At 34.8% G+C, this 17,418-nt stretch overlaps 1 protein-coding gene across 4 annotated transcripts in view; it reads left to right on the plus strand.

Moving 5' to 3' along the window:
• The first annotated feature begins 246 nt into the window (after window positions 1–246).
• Window positions 247–17,418, plus strand: part of LOC134660564 (fasciclin-3) — a 219,973-nt gene continuing 202,801 nt past the window's right edge. For 3 of the 4 annotated variants that reach the window (XM_063516337.1, XM_063516336.1, XM_063516338.1), the window contains exon 1: window positions 247–394. The gene's annotated coding sequence lies outside the window, so the exon portion shown is untranslated. The remainder of the gene's footprint in view (window positions 395–17,418) is intronic. The other variant, XM_063516340.1, reaches the window with a different exon arrangement.

Consider the following 17,418-nt stretch of genomic DNA (forward strand, 5'->3'; position numbering starts at 1 on the left):
TAACCATGGTAACTCCAGGTTTAACCGGTTAACTCCGGGTTAGTGAAATAGTGCAAGTGGGTCTTACTGTAAAATGTGTAACGTAAAAACAGTTTTCATAAAATAAATAGAAAACTACATCATAACCCCCCATTTACGTGTTGCAGTAGGAATATTGTTCGCTCCGGTGACTGTAAATTATAACAATAATTCCCCCAAATCCCACAAAAAATCCCCCCAATCCGAATTTCTCCGCTAGCAACACCCGGCAACTTTTCCCTCAGTTTGTTCTCAGCGTCCATCGCGGAGCCACGTCGCTCCGCCGCGGAACTTTACGAAACCGGTTATTATTTGAAAGTGCTAGGTGTGGCCTACCAGTGTTTTATAGTGTGTGTTGGATTTACCATTATCACAGGTAATTTATTTAAAAAACTTTTAAGTGTAAAACAAAATAAAAGTTCAGAAACTTAGTCGAGTAATTTTAAATCTTGAACGCGTCTTACTGAGCGTCAGTTTTTTGTGTAGCAAACAAGCACACGGCTCATATCACGGTACGAGGACTCCGTAGTATATAGACACATTAAAAAATATTGCGTACGATGTTTCATTTTGTGAATAACCATTATCTTGTTTTATCTTGATTTGGATTGGTTTCCTCGACAGGTTGATAAAAACACGTACACTCATCTACCTGCTTTTTTTTAGCTGACCGCATCTATTGTTGCGTTTTGGGATCTGACCTGTGAAAAAAAAAACAAGTTGACTATGACCGCGTCTAAGATACAGCCACGTTTGAAAAAAAAAAAGAAAGGAAACTAGTTTAGGGGCTTAGTCATTTTGATATATTGATATAATGAAAGTAGTTCTCGAATATTAGTCTTTGTCAAACTATTTTTGTTGCCACGCTTCTATTTTAAGTTTGAAAAACACAGAAAAAGCTGTGGTTTCGTTTTAACCCATTATTTATGGTTACGGAGAACAGAATCGGCGGTTTCCAAGTTTTTCTCTCAAATATAAAGTGTGGGTAAACGAACTCTCATAAAAAATGCATGCGGTGTGAATATTCCCATGAATTGAGACACAAAAGCGAAAATAAAGAACGAAAGTTATAACGAAACGGTTTTTTTTTTCAATTCGCTATTGAATCGATATCGATATAGGTGATTACGATATTCAAATGAAACGGCCGCTTATTGAGATAGATAGACACATTCATTGTACAGCTTATCGACACGATTCGGACTGAAGGCATTCAACGTCGAGGCTACATTGCATCAGTGACTCATTGAGTCTTGAATCTTGCGAAGGGAAAGTTACTTTTAAAGGCACTATGCCGTTACTGAGGCGGTTGGGGAACTTATGGTTAGCTACGGACTGGTTGTACGCTTGGCCAAAGAGCATATAACCTCGTTTAGACTTGGCTGCAAAGCTGATGTTATGTTTAAACTAGTTTTAGTTCCAAAACTCAGCTGGGCTATATTTAAAGTCGGATATTATACTTATTTTTCAATTTGATATTATTTAGAATGACAAGCTCTTTCAATCGTAATAGGAGAAACAGTGTCCCAAGATTTTTATTACCATCCCGTTACTATTTTTCATATACTTTATATGACGGTAGCGAAATAGAAGGACTGAAGGACCAAAAAATGTATGGAAATTTTGGGACACATTTTTCTGCTATGCGGATAGGAAGAGCTCTTTTATTTATAAAAAAAAGGGTAGTGTACAGTTAAAATTTAATTTCCGACTCATTTTGTGCCTTGTCACAGTGACAATTAGTATGAAAGTCGCTAGAGACCTTGTCACTGTGACAAAGTACTAAATGGCTATGATTTTTTTGTCTGTACAATTAATAAAATGGCTTACCAATCGCCTGAAATAATGGTAGCCCTATAAAACGTGGGCAGTGGATCGATATCCTTATTCCAGTATGATTCAAATAGAACAAGTTGGACCGGTTTTAAACATTAATTCAAAACGCTTTTACGTAATAAGATACAGAATTAAACTTAATTCAAATGCAGAAATACGTAATTAGCTAATTAGCATTGTTTAGTCTCGCAACATTTTTGAAACGTTGTTGGAATAAGTATTTAACGTTCGTAGCCACAATTTCGGGGAAAATTATAATTTTGCCTGGCAACATTTTTTACGTTTTGTTTTTTCTTTTCATACTTAACTACAAAATGACAAATAGTTTTAGTTAGTTAGCGTATTGTTTAGTTTCACTTTATAAATATATTTAAGTAGCTACTTTGCTTTTATGTGTAAACACTTTTTCAAAAGTGTGAATGGTTGGTGGTAGAGGGAATGATTTTCGGTTTTTAAAGTTTTTTTAAATTTACATATCTGCTAAGAATTATTTTAGTAGTTGTAGCCACGTATCCCTTATCCTTGATGTCATCGTCTGTGATCTCAAAACTGAAATAAAGCGTAGAAATTCTTTTGTGAAGGAAATACCTACTACCTACGCATAATGCTTGTTATTTTCGTGATTCCTTTGTGTATACACGTAAACTCGACTCACAATGTCATTGTCTCATTGTTTTGTGCACACACGACATGATGCACTCGACATATTTATGACTACAAAACTGAATGGAGGTGTCTATGATTTTAGCATCTATCTTATTTATGATTTTAGATTTTAGCAGTAACTTAATTACCTATATGGATGTATGCTAGTGGGTAAGTAGGTAGAGATAGGTATGTCATGTTTTTAGGATTGTATTGTTTTAGTGAAACGTCAACCTGGGGGTAAAGTCAAGTTTAATTTGAGAACACATAAATAACAATAAATAAGTACCCTCGTCAGTACTCAATACAGTAATAATGTAATAGATTTAGATTTATTTATTTCATAATATGAAATTACAATATAAATTATTTTACACTAATCTATACGAATTTATATTATGATCGTCAAGTAGGAAAATAACAATTGATTATAATTATACAAATTTCAAGCAATACACAATTTAAAAAACCATTACAATCAATTAATTAACAAAAACAATGTCAAATAATATAAAATGAAAAAACAATGTCAATACAGTAAGCATGGATATCTCATAATGATCGTCAAATTAAAATAAAAATGCAATACAGGTCAATAGAAAAATTAATTATTTAATTAATATACTCGTAATAGATTTTAAATGTGTTTTTATATGCTTGATTTTAGATGCTTGTAATTCCATGTTGACGTGTAAAAGTGCCAGTTGTGGCTTATTTGCTGAATAAATGTTGATGTAAATCGTGGAAAATTAACAAAACTAAATTCCACCAAAATCCTTTGTATTTTTTACTAACTAATCAAGAAGAAAGGGAAGTTAGTTTTTGTGAGTTTAATTAAAGTTGTTCGTATAATCTAGCTTCGTTCAGTCTCCTATATATTTTGTTGTTCATTGTAGAATCCTCATCTAGACTCATGCACTGTTAAATTGTTAGTGCTTGAAAATGTCTGCGAGTGACTAAAAATACGTGAGTTGAATAACATTAAAACCGTAAAATTAGCTTTATTGCGCAATGATTTATAACTCAAGATAGGTTATAGTTCCAAAATTGAAGGGCTTATCTTGTGACATGATGGACAAGTTTCCTTTAGACGCGGCTGGACAAGCGAGAAATGTGCACGTGCTAACGAGCTCCCGAAAGAGAATGAGACGACCTTATGTTTAACAAGATGGATGTAATGAGAAAACTAATCAAAAATAACAGATTTCTTCGTAGGCACAGAAATAAATATGGAAGTATTTTTTGTGCTCCTCAAGTACTATGAGTATAACCTATTGTTATTGCGGAGTCTTTTTCTATTAATAATCTTACGCTTAATAATTTTTATATTAATGTCACAGTCAATGTAATGGCTCTTCAAATAAAAAAAATCATAAAAAAATATAGGTTATTTTCTTCCGATTCTGTAAACATTGGTTTCTTAATTTCGGGGAAAATGTTTATTAATTCTCTTCAATTGCGGGGAATGTAAATCTCTTTGTCTACAGAGAATAATTTGAGGAGCGGAAATATCTCTTGAGGGTTACCAGATTAATTTTTTTTTAACTTTTTGTTTTAAATGTGTTGATTTTTATTTTGTTGTTGATATTATAGAAAAATTTGGTGGATAGGTTGAGTTCCTTATACGCTACATAATAAGCGCTATTTCACCATAATGTCATAAAAAAATCTTCCACTGAGTTATTTATGAAAACGTATGGTATTTTCGTAACGGAAAATTACATAATTTTTTTCTGTCGAAAATTTGGATTTCATATTTTATCCAAATTTAACGAAACAAAAATGAAAACAATTAAAACCGGCCATGACAGTTTGTCCAAAAAAATCTGTCATTTTAGTACAAAATTGGTACAAACACATGATTGGGTACCGTAAGAGAGATGGTAGACCATTACATGTTGTAAATGAGGTTGTAATACATATAGTTTTCATACCTATCAACCTGGCGAGACTCTGCGCTCTGCGACTGTGGACTGCGACAAACCGTTGAGCATATTATACAGCGCTGCCCTCTGCAGTCTGCACTCTTTCCCAGGTCCCCCAGAAGATCTGTATAAATTAACACCTGACGTAATCTCGTGGCTCAGGACCCTGAATGTGGATTTATAATTATAACTATTTTATTTAGCTACTTACACATATTGTTTGAGAATGTTTATGTATATACGCCATACGATTAAATAAATAAATACCTATATAAAAACTTGGATTGAACAATTACCCGAGGAGCAAAGTACTAACAAAATATGGATGTAAATCTGATATAAATATTTTCAATTCGAAAAGTAGGCACATTTTATTGTAGTGCGGTCAATCGAACTGTAAATTAAATATCAGAGATATTAAACCACATTTTAAAACGAAATTAAAGGCATAAAATACCCATTGCACTCTCACAAAGTAATTAAATATTGAATACTCTCTCAATTAATTTGGGACAAAATTACGAAATTAGTAATTAAGCAAAACCACTGAACGCAGTTGAAAGCAGTTTATTACGTTAAAACGGTAAATTAATGTTCCTGTAAAATTTAAACAAGCCAATTTGACTGTGACCGGTACGTAATTATGTTTTTATTATTACACTATGTTGTTTCTGTTACCGTAGCCTAAGGATGCCTGCAACTTTAGGGGTGTCACGTGCGCAGAGTAGCAGAGACCTTATTGATTCTTGATCTTTGGTCAGTAGTTACTATCTATTTTCTTTGCTAATACTAATTGAAAAAACCGGCCAAGTGCGAGTCGGACTCGCGCACGGAGGCCATCAACAAAAATAGAACAAAACAAGCAAAAAAAACGGTCACCCAACCAAGTACTGACCCCGCCCGACGTTGCTTAACTTCGGTCAAAAATCACGTTTGTTCGGTTCGGTCAAAAAACGGCTCTAACGATTTCGATGAAATATGCTATATGGGGGTTTTCGGGGGCGAAAAATCGATCTAGCTAGGTCTTATCTCTGGGAAATACGCATTTTCGAGTTTTTATCGGTCACCCAGATATTTAAATATAACGCACCTAAGATATTCTTGCTCAAATACTACCTATAAACGTTTAATTTTTTTTTTAATAAAAAATACTAAAAAAATAATATTTGGCGTTTTCTAAGTACCTAATCTTGACATCCGCATCCGCATCCGCGGATGTGAGCCTTTAAATATCCGAATCCGCATTCGCATCCGCGGATGTCAAAAAATCTGCATCCGCAACATCCCTGATCTGAACACATGGCAACCCCGTGACGATAATCGTACAATTTAATCTTCTTGTTGTCGCGCAACCAGAAAAATGTAACTTGATGAATTCATGTGTGTGAAAACGGGTTAGTATCTTATGAGCATCTTATCTTTTGAATAGGTTACAAAAGGATTGTAGGAAACGTTTGTGATTCAAATTGCAATATAATATGCTGTTTAGAACCGGAATAGACATAAGTTTTTGTATTGTACATATTTGAATAAATAATAGGTAAGTATATTTTTATAGTTTAAATCCTTGCAAAAAAAGTCGGTGGCCTTTCTTTTTAGACATAATAAACAATAATTCGTGTAGGTATGTGGTTTTAAAAAACCGGCCAAGTGCGAGTCGGACTCGCGCACGGAGGGTTCCGCACCATCAACAAAAAATAGAGCAAAACAAGCAAAAAAGCGGTCACCCATCCAAGTACAGACCCCGCCCGACGTTGCTTAGCTTTGGTCAAAAATCACGTTTGTTGTATGGGAGCCCCACTTAAATCTTTATTTTATTCTGTTTTTAGTATTTGTTGTATAGCGGCAACAGAAATACATCATCTGTGAAAATTTCAACTGTCTAGCTATCACGGTTCGTGAGATACAGCCTGGTGACAGACGGACGGACGGACGGACGGACGGACAGCGGAGTCTTAGTAATAGGGTCCCGTTTTTACCCTTTGGGTACGGAACCCTAAAAACGGCCTCAAAACATGTTTTATACATGTCACAAACTGCATAAACATAAACATAGCAACGAGCTCGTTGCAAGCGTCTATATGCTAAGGTGTTCGCTTACCATTAGGTGAGCAGAATATTTATTTGCGAATGATTTTATGAATTTCGGAGACTGCCTTGTTAGGTATAAAGAAACCTAATTTAAAAAGAAATACCTCAGCAGTAAAATCCAAAAACCTAGCACCTTAATACATTATTTAAAGCTTTTGCTTCTACCTTTTTCCTCAACATTTCTTCCAAATAATGAACTCAAACCCAAGCGAAGGTACTTTAGACAGTTGATATTAATGGTGCTGAAGCGTTATTACTATAAAAAAGTCTTTATTTCTATAAAAAGCGACGTCTGATAAGACATTTTAAGACTGGACTTTATGACAGCATTTCACGGAAAAGTTCGGAAGTATTAAACCAACTTTTATCAATATTTATTTTCATGTCATATTACCGTAATAAATATTTTTTTACTGCCTACCAATAATTTCATATCTCTGACATTGGAAATTATTAAGGATTATTGTAGGTACTTATTTTATATTTCATTACGAAAACAAAATTATTTTTTGAAACCGCTGCACTCGCTGCTTTAGGTAGATACCAGGGATGTTGCGGATGCAGATTTTTTTGACATCCGCGGATGCGGATGCGGATTTTTAAAGGCTCACATCCGCGGATGCGGATGCGGATGCGGATGTCAAGATTAGGTACTTAGAAAACGTCAAATGTTACATTTTTAGTATTTTTTTAGGGTTCCGTATTCCGTACCCAAAGGGTAAAAACGGGACCCTATTACTAAGACTCCGCTGTCCGTCCGTCCGTCCGTCCTTGGCCGGTTTTTATTAAAAAACCAAACGTTAAGTATTTGAGCAAGAATATAGGTGTGTTATATTTAATAAACAGTAACGTCGCCGACTTTTCTGGATCTAGGCGATTTCGTTATAGGTAATGACGAAATTACCTAGCACTTACGCCGCCGCTAAGACGTTCCTGTACCGACTTGTTCAACATCCGCATCCGCATAAGCTCCGCATCGATTTTATGCGGATGCGGATGCGGATGTTGAAAATAATGCGGATGTTCCGCGGTTGCGGATGCGGATGTTCGCAACATCCCTGGTAGATACATAGTATTATAAACTGGTCGAAAAAAGAATCTCAAATATTTCGTGTTCAATTTCATTAAGTACCTACTTTGTAATAAATAGCAATAAAAACATTTTTACTACAAATATTTACAACCAAATTTATATTTACTGAAAGTAAATTCAGCTCTTTAAAATATATTGCTATTAAGACATCATTTATAAAAGATGTAAATGAAAATGAGTAAAGTTATTTAACTTAAAAGCGGGATTAATTTTGTTCAAATATCCTCGAACTTGAAATAAAAACAGATATTTTATAAATTGTAATTGTAATAAGTACTTTATTAAAAATAAAGTTTTAAGGGTTTTGAAAATCGAACTCTGGCAACACTTTTTCAAAGTCGCCATTTTGAATTTCGCATTCAAGGTCAATTCCCCATTTGCATTCTACCATTTGGTCGTATACCGTTGGTCGGTATGTAACGGTTTTGAGACACGCAAATAACTTCCGGCCTTTTTAAGTTATTAGCTCTTTCCTTAATGGAAATCGATCGGTAAAAGGGAAAGTTTATTTTGAGTCTTTAGTACGTACAAAAGTTTATTATTTACTCCAATTTATCGCAGAAAATTATGGCTGTGAAAATATTCTAAATGGTTTTTTTTTCTTCCATTATTATAGTTGTAGGTCCTCGCTTTCAGTACAGGCGGCCTACAACTATGTGTTTATGAGTGAATTTTTTCTTGTGTGTCCAGTGATGACATATTTTTTGTATGCATGTGCCTAGATTTAAGATTTCAAACACAATTTAATATTGTTACTGAATAAATGATGATGATGATGATGACCCAGGGTAATATAACCATGGCATGGCAGCGAGTTGCCATGGTTATGCTATCCTGGGTCACTCTTTAAAGCCTGATTTTCAGGCATTTTAATTCACCAACGCTTTTTTTGACAATCCTATCCATAATACAATTCTAATTTTTGCCACGTTGAGTCCGATCATCACATCTACCAGTAACTACATAACTAATACAGATAGATCAACTAAAGTTATTTGTCTCCTAAGCCTCAGGGTCATTTAGAATTTTGAACTTGGAACCTTCTTTTCATTCTAATAAAGTTCAAACTTCGATTTGATTTTGTCCTTTTATTAGGACATCAGGACTTAGGATATTCCCGACAACATAATGAACAGGATTAACCAGAACTCGGTTATTTTAACTAAATTAAGCCAGTAGGGGGCCACAACTAGTTTAGTTAACTAACTAATGTAACTAGTCTAACTACGTTAGACGTCGACTAACGCTCGTCGAGGGTTGACTGCCAGATATATGTATGTATGTACAAGTAACACTTAACTGTACATCCGTGGACCTTATTACAAAAAGCATAAGGTCCATCGATAGACAGTTAATTAACAGTGTGTGCGATAGTACAGTCAGCAGCAATAGTTGCTTAGCGGGCGAGGTAATCAAAATGATCGTGACGCGACTTTATTGTTAAGAGAATAAGAGCGTGTCCAGGTAATTTTGAATACCTCGCCCGCTTAGCAACTATTGCTGCTGACTGTACGACAGGGTGGGTCATTGAAATCAGATCAACTATAATAAAATCGTTTATTTCAGAGAGACAGTCCATATACTCGTACATACAAATTATAATTAATAATTGACTATTAAAAGAAAACATAGAAACACATTAACCTATAAAACTTAAAAACTAAATGTAAAAATAAGTAAAACTAATCTTAAAATAAATAACTAAATATACCTACCCCGGCATAATTAACTTAGATAATTACATACATTACAATTTTTTTATGATATAATATCAGGATCAGGTTATCCAATTTATAATGGCTGAAACATTAAGGAAGGTCATTTCATTACAAATTAAACGAATCCAACATTTAAACTTTACGATTAGGTACAACTCCAATTTAAAACAAATCTTTCCAATATTCTACAAAATTCCCCAATTTAAACGGAAATAGCTACACGAGCGAGCGGAGTAAACTAATGTAATGATTTTTCCATTTATTCGCACCTTCAAATTGGACTTTCGGTCAATTTGCCCGGGAATCCAGCGAAAGAAACAAAAGAAAAAAACCAAGTAACCTAGAGAAACTCCCTTCAAAGTTTTTCCTCACGTTCGGATTTGAACTTTGTGTAATAAATATAAAGTTGAGTTTCCTTTGAAGTGGTCTTCCGTGTTGCTAGTCTTTTGAAAATGTTTTCCCATTTCCCACGCAGAGTGACTGATGTTTTTTTTGGGGTTCCCGAATTGTACTTTTAGACGAAATTGAATATTCATCAATCGAAAATGTTGGTAAAATTACCTGGTCTTTATTTTATGAAATCGGGTTCAGTAACTTAGAAATATTATTCATTTTAAAATTGTTGAGTGTTACAATGACTGAATTAATTAAATTAGCCACTCGTTACACTCATTTAGAAAGAGAAGTGAATACTGTAACATGACATTGAGAGATTTAAATGGTTTTAGTTTAGGTGCATATAGTTTTTGTCTATTATATCTTAATTTTACGTAATTCTAAAATATTACTATAATACGATATTATTTAAATGTAAAAGGGTCATGGATCCCCCTGGCCCTGGGCCGGTCTATGACAATTATTTTTTATTTGCGATAAAGAATTAGAAGGAATTTGATCACGACCCCCCCCCCCCCTCCTGATTATAAAGCTGGGGGCCTACCGCGAAAATCGAAAATAGATACTTCGTTATCTTTCTATCGCTCGATATGCAAGAGTGATAGAGAGGTATAAGTCAACGAAATTCCGATTTTCGCAGTAGACCCTCTGGATGCGCCCTTGCTTGGTTGCTACTGAACCCATGCGAACACCCGACTCGCGCTTGGCCGCCACAACATATTTTCCCGCTCAGTTCACTCTATTTCTTCGAATGTTTTTTCTTTTCCACGAGGTGGCAAAGATAAGATTCAGCCGTACAAATGGCGGTCTTTTTTTTTTACTTTTTATACAAACGTTGCTCTTTGAGTGCGGTTGCTTTTGCAGTATGAAAGAATTGTTGGAAAACTTTGAAAGATAAAAGTGTTTTTAAATATGCAAAGGTTTATTTTTAGCCCCCCGACGCAGAAGGGTGTTAGAGTTAGACCAAGAGTCGATTTTGATAGCACACGCAGGGCAAGTGTTATTTTAAACGTCAAACTTCTATGAAATTATGACGTATAAGTAACACTTGCACTGCGTATGCTATCAAAATATTTGTAGACTTTTCTTGGTCTACTTTTCTGTCAGGCCAGATATGTCAGTAGCAATGTAAAGCAAACTAAAGTATGGTATCCGTAGGAAACGAACAAAAATCAGCAATGTGAAATGCAATCAAAACAGTTCCACAGATAAGATATAAATGACACGCGATTTTCAATCAATTCAAACGTAGTGTTGCTAACCCGCGATTTTTCAATTTTGCCACCTTTTTCTACTGACAAGATTTGCTTGACCAGCTATATGTTTGGCCAAGCGCGCACCACGATTTTTTGTCGCGCGATTATTTTGTCGCAGAAATGCAACGTATGTGTTTATATGCCAGTGCGCGCACATGCGACAAGAAAATATGTCAGCGCGATTTTAAAATCGTGTCGCAAAAATTAAAATCGTGGTGCGCGCTTGGCCTTTGAGTCTGTATATAGCATCATAGCTCTCCAATGGATGGACCGATATCGATGCGGTTTATTTTACGTGACAACGAATTTACTTGCGGTGGTTCTTAACGTATGTTTGATCGAAATCGATCCAGCAGTGTGAAGAATATCAGTTCTTTTCCAAAAATGATGTAGGCATTTTTGGCATATAACGTAGGAGGTTTTTAATTTTTTTTATTTTAAGATTACGGCTGTTATGCCTGCTGAGGGGCTACCGCGAAAACCGAATTTCGCAAATTGCGGGGATTTTTCTGTTTTACTCCAATGAAGGCGTAATTGAGCGTTTTCCAAAAAAAGTGTACATTTCAGTCATGTCTTCTAAATATTGACTTGGGCTTATTTTACTCAGAATAATTTGTACATTCACGCCTCATACATGAAAAAATGTGTCCCAAAATTTTGTATGATTTTTTTTTCCAGTGCGTCACGTTCATACAAATAAAAAAGAAATCATACAAGAATGTGACGATCTGGAAAGCAAATCTTTGAACACATTTTTAGGGTTCCGTAGCCAAATGGCAAAAAACGGAACCCTTATAGATTCGTCATGTCTGTCTGTCTGTCTGTCCGTCTGTCCGTCTGTCCGTCTGTCCGTCTGTCTGTCCGTCCGTATGTCACAGCCACTTTTCTCCGAAACTATAAGAACTATACTGTTGAAACTTGGTAAGTAGATGTATTCTGTGAACCGTATTAAGATTTTCACACAAAAATAGAAAAGAAACAATAAATTTTTAGGGTTCCCCATACTTCGAACTGAAACTCAAAAATTTTTTTTTCATCAAACCCATACGTGTGGGGTATCTATGGATAGGTCTTCAAAAATGATATTGAGGTTTCTAATATCATTTTTTTCTAAACTGAATAGTTTGCGCGAGAGACACTTCCAAAGTGGTAAAATGTGTGTCCCCCCCCCTGTAACTTCTAAAATAAGAGAATGATAAAACTAAAAAAAATATATGATGTACCATGTAAACTTCCACTGAAAATTGGTTTGAACGAGATCTAGTAAGTAGTTTTTTTTTATACGTCTTAAATCGCCTAAATACGGAACCCTTCATGGGCGAGTCCGACTCGCACTTGGCCGCTTTTTTTTATGTATGAGGCGTGAATGTACAAATACAAATGATTCTGAGTAAAATGAGCCCAAGAAGTCAATATTTTGAAGACATGAATGAAATGCACCCTTTTTTTGGAAAACGCTCAATTAGAGTGAAAGAGAAAAATGGCCGCAAATTGCGAACGTCGATTTTCGCGGTTATAGCCTTGGAACCTGTAACAGTAAAATTCGCTCACAGCAATGAATTAATTGGCACAACTTTTATTGCAAACAAAAACACATAGTAACCGCCATGAAAATATAACGAACATGAATATTCGAATTTGGAACGAAAACACGGTGGCTTATTATAAGAGTATCTTTTATGATATGAAAGAAAATAAATATGTTCCGAGCAATTTATACGAAAATCCCGGAATTACGTGTTTTCTTTTAGTTAAAAAGACGCATTTCAATAGGTTCGAGGAATGAATGTGTTTTACTTTGAACGGTTTAGATCTAATGAAGGTAAAATATGGGAATTGGCCGTCTCTTTCACATAATAGTAATTAGAGAAAGGTGGGTAAATATCGTGTTTTATATTATTAATACGCCCGCGGTATTTCTGGACGACCTTCAAACCTTCAAGAAATAAAATTACTCATAAAAAAAAAGTAAAACCGACCTCAAAAAGGATAAAATAAAATATTATCCCGTTTTATATGCGCTAGCAACTGAAACATTTGAATTCGGTGCCTCCTCCTTTTTTTGAAGTCGGTTAAAAAGTGTACTCCCATCTTAACGGCTGGTAACTCTCACTTACAACCCCTCAGTTGTAGCAGGTGTCCATGGGCGACGGTAATTGTTGACCACCAGGCCATACCTCTGATCGTTTTCCTCCTATGATAAGAAAATATGACTATTACTTTTACCCGTGAATAGTTTTTACCCAAAATGTGTCTGGAAGATGTTTTTACTTTTTACCTTATTTATTGGTTGGAATAATCGTAATATACATAACAAAGGTTATTGTGTAGACATCAAAAAATCATGTATAACGTCAATAAGAGACTTTCTTTACATACAAATAGCAATAAAAATGCTTGTATGCCTAAATAAATAATATTATGAGTTCCTACTTGTAAGCAATTTCGCCAGACAATCATATATTAATGATTATCTGCGACATTTGAGTTTGTTCTTTTCTTATTCAGGCTATAACAGCGAAAATCGAAGTTCGCCATTAAGTTCGCAAATTGCGGGCATCTTTCTCTGTCACTCTAATTACGCCTTCATTGGAGTAAAAGAGAAAGATCCCCGCCATTTGCGAATTTCGGTTTTCGCGGTAGACCCAATATGGACCGCGGTCTGCAATAAAGAGGAATACATTTATTAAAATATTAACCTGAATCATTAGGCCCATTAGGGCCTCAAAGAGTTAGAAAGCCACTTATAACCAATTCGGCCCAAAAACCCACCTCAGCGTGAAGATATACATCAATTACGAAATGTTACATAAACATTATAATACACAACACAGAACGCTTTCCATACTATTGTTTTAGCCGCTTGTGGGAATATGTTTGGCGCTGGCAACACTATTGTCAATAATTGATTGTTTTTTTTTTTACATTGTTTTTGGTCAGAACTTTAATCGTACTGCCATATAAGTTGTAAGTTTTATCTTTCTTGACATTGTATCTGTTTGCATGTTTTTCTTTTGTTTTTTGTAATGTATAGATGTTTCTAGTGTGTAAGCGAATTGGTGTAGTACTGTAAGCTTGCACTGTATTAAATAAATAAAAATAAATAAATATAAGTTTTACTCCCAATTTCACTTTTTTAGAGAATGATTATGTGATAAAAAACTATAATAACGTTTAGGGTGCTAAATTTTATATAAATCCATCATAGTTTTATAGTGTTTTAGTAACAAAGTTTATAATGTATAGTAAAATATGTAAGCTTTAAGAGCGTTAACTCTTCCTTACTCATTGTAGTTCTATGATTATACCCTACCGCGTGGGAGTATTTTTTTGCGCTAGCAACACATTATTGACATTTCAAACAAGATGGCGTTCTTAGGGGATTTATTAATTATTTCCTGGTTCGTTTGATCATTACGTTAATTACATGCAGAGTTCATTTACGTTTTAACAAACGCTTTTAATACTCATTTTGGTTTGTAATGGATACGAGTTTTGAATTAAATGTCAACCACTGAAAATAATTAATACCGGAAAGCTTTAAAGGGGTATTATGTTTGTATGTGACCTAAATACGTACCATCGCATCATTTGAACCCCTTGGAGCTAACGTAATGATGAAAAACATCAAAACCAAATATTACAGAAAAATAACTGCTTATGTATAAGTCCATAAGCATTAAAATGCATGAATGAAATTATTCAAACCGATTATATCGCGTATAATAAATTTAATATACATTGAATATAATTTAATATAGATATATTAATATACACCCTGAGGGGTAGCCCGCGAAATGCGAAATACCGGGGCTTGCGAAATTCGGTTTTAGCGGTAGCCCCTCTGACGTTTCGAACTCTTTACAGCGTTCGTGGTCAATGGGAGACTGAGGAGAAATATATTAACTTCTGTCAAAGTTACAAAAATTACCTAGGTACCTAATGTACCTATCCAAAAATAATGAAAAAGAACTATACTTACATTTTAACCGTAAGTACCCTTATAGGATCACTCGTGCGTCTGTCTGTCTGTTTATCCGACCATTCCCCCCCCCCCCCCACCCATCTCCGAAACTACTGGGTCTAAAATTATGAAAAAAATACTCAAAATAGTTCTTTACCTATATCTATAGGTAAAGAACTACAGGAAAACCTATTAAAAATGTGCAGTCAAGCGTGAGTCGGACTTAATGTACGGAACCCTTGGAACGCGAGTCTGACGTGCACTTGGCCGGTTTTTTTTATTGACAAATTAGTTTGACAGACTTTATTTCATGGATGAAGTTGCATCTGCGGGCTCAGCACGGTTCCATTTTTATCGACTATCAGACTATCACTATGCCCGTCACTTTCGCACTTACATACTTGTTAGAACGTGACAGCCATGGTGATAAACGATAAAAATGCGACCGTGCTACTAGGGCTGGTGTTGCCATGGTAAAAATGAAAATAAAATGGGTAAATCAAGAGCGCTAATTAATAGCAAGTTTTTAGCTTTATTGTATCGTCGTATCGACGCCGGAGGCCATTAGCGGCGGCGTCGATATAGGGCTGCCAGCAGTTTAAATTATTGAATTATAAAGCCATAAATTTACAATTTAACTAAATATAACAAATTTTAGTTATATTTTATTATGTAATAAGCTTTAATCCCATATGGAAATATTTTCTGGAATAAATTAATTTACTTAATTAATTAAAATTTCTTTTACAGGTAATAATCGTCTTATCTATTATCAACAATCTACGAGTGTATCTGGGTCCTGGGTTTAAAAAAAAAGGTAAAAAAAGTAATTGGAGGATTATTAAGCTTCCACGACGATTGAGATGTAAGATCAGGCTTATTCAAATGTGGGATTCAAATTCAGAGAACCGCTTACCATTAGGCGGACTATAGTTGGTCAAACCAATTTGTCAGTAAATAAGGACAAAAAAAGAACAAAAAAAAACTATACTCATCCTTTGCTTTTGGGTGCTAGTACCAGTGTAAGACAAAGATAGCATGATTCTCTCTGTCTATGTTTGTAATGAGTTCACCGCTATGGTATAAAAACCGTACACCTAATAAACTTAAAAAAAACCGTACACTTGCTAGTTTGAAAGATTAAAAGATCGGATCGGCCACACCGCTGCTCAAAATACTGTCACCATCTTTTTAGCAGCGGTGTGGCAATCCGCAAGATCACCTTTTCAACGCGAGTGGCAACCCTAGCCCGCTTAGTCTATGATAAATGGCGGGCATACAAAGAAAACAAATTTAAAGACCCGTAGTTTGTGGAGCGTTCTTTTGCTTCCTGTGAATACATTAAGGAGGTTTTTATACGGAACATTAAAGAGAATCTTTAGGTAAAAGCCGTAAAAGTTAAGGATAATACACGTACCGTACGGTAAAACCACTTAAGTATAGTCCAAAAAACTAACTCGAATCTCGAATATATCCCTGATAAGTGTGAATTCATACTAATATTCATACTTTCATACTAATATTAATAAATGCGAAAGTGTACATATCTGTGTATTAGAACAAATTAAATTATTTCCAGAAAATATTTTAATTTGTTTTTATTTCAAGTAGACACAGCAGACAGTCCAGAGATGCGATTTATTTGAAATACTTCTATTTAAAATGCAAATACAAAATGCAAAATACCTATTTTGTATTTTGCATTTAAATGCCTTTTAGTAAAAAGCATTTTGTATTTTATTTGAAATACTTTTCGAGATGTATTTTGCATTTTGCATTCATTTCAAAATGCAAAATACTTTGTGATTAAGTTTAGCCAACATTACCAGTCAAACAAAATGAAATGAACGAATGACGCTTGTATTGCCGAATTTGACCGATAGAGGCGCCTACTGCTAGCCATGCCAGTCAGAGTGCGCGCCTTATTCGCTCCGTGCAAAGCACCCGTAGGGGAAGCCGAAACGATCGCAGCGCTTGATGTGGCCAATAATGACAAGATTGGTATCAGTGTTTCTGTCAATTCCCATACTTCTCAGTTATTTTAGCTTTATAATCATACTTACGATAAAAATTGGTCACGATAGCTATTGTGTGGTAAACTGCAATAATACTGGACGAAACCGTAATAGTAAATTTTATATATTTTCAACGCCGAGCTAGATATTAGCTTTTTATACCATATAGTACTATTCCAGGCTTAACAACGTAATGGCTAAACATTTTATCTAGTCTATGTCAACACAGTTTTTCTTGTATGTTAATAAAATAGCTAATACAGTGTACCAACATTAAGTGACTGTAATATTAGTTATTTAAAGCCCGTCAAAAGCACACTTTTGGCACGTAGGGTTATCTGTCGTCTGTCACAAGTGTCACAACAGACATTGTGCCTTAAGCGGGAGAACATAAATTTTTAACATAAAATGTGTTGATTAAAACCTGTGAAAAAGGTCAAAGTTTTTATAATTACAAGCAT

This window comes from Cydia amplana, chromosome 27 (genome assembly GCF_948474715.1).
Source record: "Cydia amplana chromosome 27, ilCydAmpl1.1, whole genome shotgun sequence".
NCBI lineage: Eukaryota > Metazoa > Arthropoda > Insecta > Lepidoptera > Tortricidae > Cydia > Cydia amplana.